The following is a 7,769-nucleotide window of genomic DNA, read 5'->3' on the forward strand; positions in this document are numbered from 1 at the left end:
AGAGGAGAAAAAGATTTGACTGCTCTGGATGAAAGGATCAATTCCTGATGAGTTTCTGTTTGTGCTCACTATAAACCCATTTTTTCAGGGGTGTCACATAAATCCAAGTGTACTCTCACACTGAATGAAGATGGAACTGAAACCAGGGTGGGATTTGGGGGTGTGGGTGGTCAAATTCAGCCACAGAGGTCTCACACCTCACCACTGGGACGTATTTAAGATGCTCTCTTCATCAAAACCCCTTATATTTAAAAAGAAAATAAAATGTGTTAAACGCTTTTCTAAGGACAGGGTGTGAGATCAAAGGAAAAACCAGGTGTGGAAAACTATGACCATTATTCAACTGCTCAAACATTTCAATATTTTCAATTTAAAAGTCATTCTTGCTAAAAAAGCTGTCACATCCACAAGCTGACCAATGCCATATATAAAAAATTGTCCTTCAGAATTATTTGAATCACAAAAAATGCTCCCAAACCAGGTTTTAAAGGACTACCTAATGGTAGTGTTTATCTAGGAGAGTTCAGCAGCAGAGTGTGGAGAAAAGAGCTTTGAGGTGCAAAGCCCAGCACTCCCAAGGGATGGAATTGCCAGTTAATTCTCCATTTCCGGGGATTTCCAGGCAGGCCCACCCAGATCAGCCCAGGGATGGGTCAGGTTTTCCTCTGTGGCAGCCAGGACTCGTCCCAGTGACACCCCCTCCACCCCCAGCAGCTCCTGCAATTCCCAGTTCCTGACCTCCACGCCAGCCGGGATGGTGAGGGGTGCCCGGGGCGGCTGGGGCACAGCTGGGCACAGCTGCAGGAGGATCCAAGGAGGAACCTCCGAACAGGAGCACCCAGCATTAACAATCCCGGGTTTCAGGTGGTTTTGAACGTTTGGTGATGGCCAGAAGGGTGGTGGGAGCTCGCGGCTGGTCCCAGATGAGCAGCAGTCCCCTCCGCGCGTTCGGTACCTCTCCTCTCTGGTGAGCAGAGCCCTGCCATCAACTCCCCTCCAAAGCTCTGCTGCCAGCAGTGTCCTTTCCGTGGCGGGGAGCGCTGGCACCCAGCCCAGTTCCCAGCTGAGGCCATCCCAGTGAGCAGCACATCCCAGCACAAAGTGAGGGCTGGGATGTTCGGATGCAGTTGATCCCCGGCGTTCCCGGCCTCGTTGCCATGACAGCGGAGCACCAGGGCTGCCTCCTCTCCTCTCTGGAAACGCAGCTCTGCTGCTCCAGCGCTCCCAGCTCCCGCCTCACCCAGCAGGGAATGCTGGCAGCGCTGGCACGGCTGGGCAGGACAGACCCGCACTGCTCCTGCTCCCAGCACGCACGCTGCTGGCACCTCGGGGCCTTGGCAGAGTTCGTACTGCTCCTACAGGGTGTGCGTGAAGGCACAGCCCTCACTGGGATGGAGAAAACAGGGAACGCAGCCACAGAGTCGGCAGGTTCCCATCGAGAGGACTCCTGCAATTTACCGTTCCTGCAATAAAACCACAGAACTTCGTGTCACCACTCCAGGAGCTCAGGGGGACACGGAGCTCCTCCGGACTCCTCTTTGCTGGCAAACCAGGCTGTGCATTAATGATGGAATAATTTCTATTTCTGTCAAGCTGATGCCAAAATGTCCTAACTTTTAAAAAACTTGGTGACATTCGTATAAACTATAGGGGATTGCCACCTCTTCTAAATCCAGATTTCCTCCATAACCTGGGACATTATTCCTGTGTTCTGTGCTTGTTCTTCAGCCTGCGGATGAGCTGAGTTTCCACTGAGATGTCTTTCAAGCCTTTGCTCCCACATATTCTTAGATTTCCCTTCAATTTTTCTATTCACATAGAAAATATTTATGTTTCCATACAGCCTGGCTTTACCTATTGTGCAGCTGGAGCTCAGCCTTCCCGACTCCCTGGGGTTTGTCCCCTGCATGTCCCTGAGCAAGGACACCTCTGCACGTGGAAATGGGGAGAAGCACCCAGCAGCTTTCATCCTCTTCCACTTCTCCTTGAAGGATTTCCTTTCCTTTGGAATGTTCTCTCTGAAACTGTGCCAAAACGAACAGCATTCCTCAAATTCAATTTGTTATTGCTTGAACAACAGAAGAAAACATAATATTCTTGGGTATATAATATGCAAAATATGCTTGGGTTTATTATTTGAAAAACACAGACAGCTTCGCCTTTGGAGATTAGGGAGAGCAGAAATAACATTCCCTATGCAGAAATAAAGCTGTTTTTCTCAGCAACATCCACAAATGCTGTCCCAGGTGTTCCACTGTTTCTGTCCATGGCTGGACACAGCGCATTCCTTAACAGCCATGCAGAGACAGGGATGTGAGAAGCACATCCTAACCCATGGGAAGCTGTCCAAATTTCCCCTTGTTCCCTGCTCCCCATCCCCAGGGACCTGGGGCAGCTCTTTCCTGGAGCCCAGATGATCTGATTTACCCATTCCTTAAAAACCTGGCCTGGTGCCCCTGCCCGAGGCAGGGGGTGCAGTGAATTGGTCTCTAAGGTCCCTCCCAACCCCACCCATTCCAGGATTCCATGACACAGTGCCCATCCATCCCAGCCATCAGGACAGGATGGGAAATGCTCCATCCCAAAGGTCTGGGGCTGTGGAGGAGGAAGACAGAAGCACCAACAGAAGTTCTGCTGATTTAGCACCCAGTGCACCCAGTTTCTCTCTGCATTCAGGGCTTTGTTGGCAGCTCCAGGCTCCCTTCCCAGCTCCAGAGCAGCCCCTCAGGAGAACCCCTGCTCTGTGAGTGGATGCACAAGAAATGCCCAGACACAAATTCAGGCCACCCCTTCCTCTTCGAGCCATCAACACAAGGATGCAACAAAAACAGCAGCAGCACTCCACAGGCTGCTGGACTCCGCTCTCAGCCTTCTCACTCAGCCAAGAACTCCCACAGAAACGCTTTTATATCTCAAGACTACTTGAGAGGAACCTAAGTACTGCACTGTCACTGCCAAATTTAATTTTTTCGTGGAGCTCTCAGCTCACTGAAAAGCTTGCCAGCCTTTCTGAGGGCTGAGAGCTCCTCAGGGCACGGCCTGGCCTCTCCCCAAGAGGCACAACCTGCTCTGGAAGGCCAAGGAGCTCTGCACTCCCCACCTTGCTGGTCTGTCCCCTTCTCCTCCTGCGTTCAGAGAGCAATTCACCATCTCAAGCACATCTTCTGTAGTGGCTGCAGAGTCACCCTCCTGCAAGGGGAGCATGCAGGGACGCTCTGCAATCCCAGAATCGCTGAGGTTGGAAAAGCCCTCCAAGACGATCAAGTCCAAGCTGTGCCTGACCCCCACCTTGACCCCTGCCCAGAGCTCTGAGTGCCACCTCCAGCCCTTCCTTGGGCACCTCCAGGGATGGGCACTCCAAACCTCCCTGGGCAGGCCCTGCCAAGGCCTGAGCACCCTTTCCATGGAGAAATTCCTGCTGATGCCCACCCTGAGCCTCCCCTGGCCCAGCCTGAGGCCGTTCCCTCTCCTCCTGTCCCTGTTCCCTGGCAGCAGAGCCCGACCCCCCCCGGCTGCCCCCTCCTGTCAGGGACTTGTGCAGAGCCACAAGGTCCCCCCTGAGCCTCCTTTGCTCCAGCCTGAGCCCCTTTCCAGCTCCCTCAGCCGCTCCTCACATGGGTGGCTGTGCAGAGCCTTCCCCAGCCACACGTTTGGCACACGTGAAAGGGCGAGGGCAGATCCTCCTGGGTGGATTTTCACGGTTTGTCGTGATAAAAATCTTCCAAAGAACAGAGAGTGAGGACAGAAACAGAGATGGTGCAGTACCCAGAGTAAATTGGAGAAACAGAATTAGAAACAATCTGTGTTTCAAAAATGTGGTCAACAGAATGCATCACCATGACAATTCTTGCTAGAAGCAACAAGAGAGGCTTCCTGGCAGTGCTGAAGGAGGGCTGGTTCAGGAGTGAAGATTCATCAAAATGCAATTTACAGCACCAAAAAAATATATCTGTAGTGGCATTTCATTGACTTTTATTCTTAAAATGTGAGAACTAGACTGAGGAAGCATTACCTTACACTGAATTCTGTGAAAATCCTGATCCTGACAGAAAATCAGAGACATCTTTAGCATGTTCCTTAGTGGTTGCATTCCAGACAAAGCTAAAATAAGGATCAAAGATTTATATCACAGATATAAAATAAAATCAAATGAGAGTCTCGGATTAAGGCACACAGAGGTGGGCTTTAAATTATAAATACGGTTTTAAAAGGAAATGTAAAGAAAGGATTAAAATACCCAAGCACTGAAAAATAATTCCTTTTAAGGGTGTCACCATGTCCCAGCTCCCAGCCATGAGAGAAGCACAACTTGCTGCAATTTTAATGATGGCTCTTTCAAAACATCCCATTCAGGGGGTTGGACGTCCCTCCCCCCCAGCTGCCCTCCCTGGCACGCTGGGTGAGGATTCACAGCCACAGAAATGGATTGTTTTAATTTGGGGCATCTGAGAGGCGACGTCAGCGCTCTCCTGATGGATGAGGTCACACAAATGTGTTCATTTGCATCGTGGTGGGGAGAGGGCTCAGCTGAAAGGGGAGAAAAAAGGGTGTAAATCTACCTGGAGACAGAGCCAAGGAGCCCAGAGAAGCTGCCCCTGGATCCCTGGCAGTGTCCAAGGCCAGGCTGGACATTGGGGCTTGGAGCAGCCTGGGACAGTGGAAGGTGTCCCTGCCCACGGCAGGGGTGGCACGGGGTAGAATTTAAGATCTAAATCATTCTGGGATTCTGTGATCATAAAAAACCCCAAGGAAACACAGCAATGTTTTGATGACAAATGAAATAAAGAACAACTGTGGCTGGGGGTGGTGGTGGGATAGAAATCACGTCTCCACCTCTGGAGCTTCACCCAGCAGCTCTCCCTCAGGGGTTACTATTTACTACATTTTAGGGAGTGCAGGCACTGAGGATAAATTTCCTCTCTTAAGCCCATAAATCTCTGCAGGTCTGACTGAACGCTCAGCATGGTATATGTGTGTGGCTGGGCTGACCTTGAGCTGGGGAAAAGTTTGTTAAAAAACTTCTTTTGGAAAAAACTCCGTTGCAGGCTGACAAATCCTGCACAGCTGTCCATCAATTGCCACAAGTTGTCTTAATTTTTTAGTACTTAAGTAACTTTTCTTTCTCATCAAAATACTTCGTGTCAAATATTTCATTTTGAATGTTTTTCTGTGTTAAAAAATAGTAAATTACTTAGCAACTAAAATGAAATATCTAACAGGAGGTCAAATTGGTTACTTTGTTGATTCTGGGATGAAATAACAATTTTTTATCATTTTTGCTTTAAACAAAGCTTTTTTTTTCTTCCCCAGGCAATTTCGAATTGCCAGGGAATAAAATAAATATATTACTCCCAGGTAGGTACTGTATAAGTAATATATGGTAGAGTTATAATAGAACACTGAAAAACTCCATTACATTCCTGTTCCGTTGTCAGAGGCAGGACTAGCTGGAGCAGCACTTGTATATCTCAGTGATATCTAATTCCCAGGGAAAACCTACCAGCACTGAGAGCACAGCCAGCTGCAGGCAAATAGGATCGTCAAACACTGTCAGCGAACAGATTATTCACAGAAATGAAAAGAAAAAAAAGAAACAGGACAAGAGACAACGTCTATAATATTCATAATTCAAAATAAAATTATTTTATTTCATTAACGACAGTGTAACTCCTGGTGCAGTTTGAGGTGCAGCATGGAAATGGGGGCCAGGCCTCTCTGGCACTGGTGAGGAGCTCAGAAGGGCCAAGGAATGTCTCACCTTGGGCTTTTAGGGGAAATTCCCCCATGGCAGCAGCCTGGCCAAGTTCTCAGCTCTTTCCCACACTGGGACTTGGTATTGCACCTGTATCCCATGGAGAGTTTGTCCTGTGAGAGGAAAACCACAGCACCCATCACGGAGTCACTGAGGCTGGAAAGGCCCTCCCAGCCCATCGAGTCCAACCTGTGCCCCATCCCACCTTGTCCCCAGCCCAGAGCTCTGAGTGCCACCCCCAGCCCTTCCTTGGGCACCTCCAGCCCTTCCTTGGGCACCTCCAGGGATGGGCACTCCAAACCTCCCTGGGCAGCCCCTGCCAAGCCCTGACCACCGTTTCCATGGAAAATTCCTGCTGCTGTCCAATCTGAGGCTCCCCTGGCACAGCTGGAGGTTTTGTCCTCTCATCCTGTCACTTGTTTCCTGGGAGAACATGTTATGATGTATTGTACATTCCTACAACACCTTTACTATCAAATTACCCCAACCTGCTTTGTGTCCTCAATCCTCTGTGTCTGCAGCTCCTGGTGATGTGAAGGGAATGAGGTTTTCCAGAACCACACAAGGTGCAAATTCTCTGTTTGTCTCATAAACCACTTCTCTGGAGCACAGAAAGAAAATCCAGTTGTTCTCACAAGGACTTTAACAACAGGAATAATTGTGGGGATCTGGGAGGGAAGGAAACCAAGGCAGAGTTGTGAAGCCACCTCTGGAGCTGAGCTCCTGCAGCTCCCCAGGGCTGGTGACCTGCAGGGACAGGGGCTGGGACCCAGTTCAGCTATGCTGGGCCCAGTTCAGCTCTGCTGGGACCCAGTTCAGCTCTGCTGGGCCCAGTTCAGCTCTGCTGGGACACAGTTCAGCTCTGCTGGGCCCAGTTCAGCTCTGCTGGGCCCATTTCAGCTGTGCTGGGCCCATTTCAGCTGTGCTGGGACACAGTTCAGCTGTGCTGGGCCCAGTTCAGCTGTGCTGGGCCCATTTCAGCTGTGCTGGGACACAGTTCAGCTGTGCTGGGCCCAGTTCAGCTGTGCTGGGACACAGTTCAGCTGTGCTGGGACACAGTTCAGCTGTGCTGGGACACAGTTCAGCTGTGCTGGGCCCAGTTCAGCTGTGCTGGGCCCAGTTCAGCTGTGCTGGGACCCATTTCAGCTCTGCTGGGACACAGTTCAGCTGTGTTGGGCCCATTTCAGCTGTGCTGGGCCCATTTCAGCTCTGCTGAGCCCCAGTTCAGCTGTGCTGGGCCCAGTTCAGCTGTGCTGGGCCCAGTTCAGCTGTGCTGGGACCCACTTCAGCTGTGCTGGGACACACTTCAGCTGTGCTGGGACACAGTTCAGCTGTGCTGGGACACAGTTCAGCTGTGCTGGGCCCAGTTCAGCTGTGCTGGGCCCAGTTCAGCTCTGCTGGGACCCAGTTCAGCTCTGCTGGGACCCACTTCAGCTGTGCTGGGCCCACTTCAGCTGTGCTGGGACCCACTTCAGCTCTGCTGGGCCCAGTTCAGCTGTGCTGAGTGGCATCCATGCAGGGCTGGGGTGACCACTCGCGGCCACCTCTGGGTCCGCGTGGCCGCTCTTCCCCGGCGCCTGGCAGACAGGGCTGCATTCAGAAACACGCAATGTTGGAATATTTCCCAGAGCAGGGCTCTCTCTCCAGTGACGTCAGCCTTTCCTCCCAGTGGTCCCAGTTGCCGCCGTGGGCTGGGCTGCCCAACACCTCCCTCGTGGAGGGGAGCCTGGCCCTCGGTGACTCACGCTGTCACCGGCTGAAGTGACAAAGTGCTGCATTTCCTCCGCAGCCCGTGGCACGGTGCATCAGTCAGAGAGGGGGCACAGCTCCAGCCCCCCCGCTCTATTTATGGGTGCAGAGAGAGAAAAACATGCTCCTGCCACATTTTAAAATAAGATGTATGTGAGTTTTGTGAAAAACACCAGATGATTGCACACAAGGATGAGGGGATATTAATGCAGACAGTGACACCTCCAGTTTTTGTGCTGCCTGGAGAAGGCACCAGCAGAGCTGCCAG

The 7,769-nt window shown here is 51.3% G+C and overlaps 1 long non-coding RNA gene across 2 annotated transcripts; it reads right to left on the reverse strand.

The window, feature by feature from the left end:
* Positions 1–1,860: 1,860 nt before the first annotated feature.
* LOC116449563 lies at positions 1,861–6,559 on the reverse strand. 2 transcript variants are annotated; one of them, XR_004242437.1, is made up of 3 exons: positions 6,241–6,559; positions 5,759–5,865; positions 1,861–2,024 (listed from the first exon to the last, which is right to left on the reverse strand). It is a non-coding gene; the product is annotated as an uncharacterized LOC116449563 (long non-coding RNA). The 2 variants fall into 2 exon arrangements; XR_004242436.1 differs by lacking the exon at positions 1,861–2,024 and having other exon boundaries at positions 5,614–5,865; positions 6,241–6,554.
* Positions 6,560–7,769: the final 1,210 nt, after the last annotated feature.

The sequence above is a fragment of the Corvus moneduloides genome, chromosome 11, assembly GCF_009650955.1.
Source record: "Corvus moneduloides isolate bCorMon1 chromosome 11, bCorMon1.pri, whole genome shotgun sequence".
NCBI lineage: Eukaryota > Metazoa > Chordata > Aves > Passeriformes > Corvidae > Corvus > Corvus moneduloides.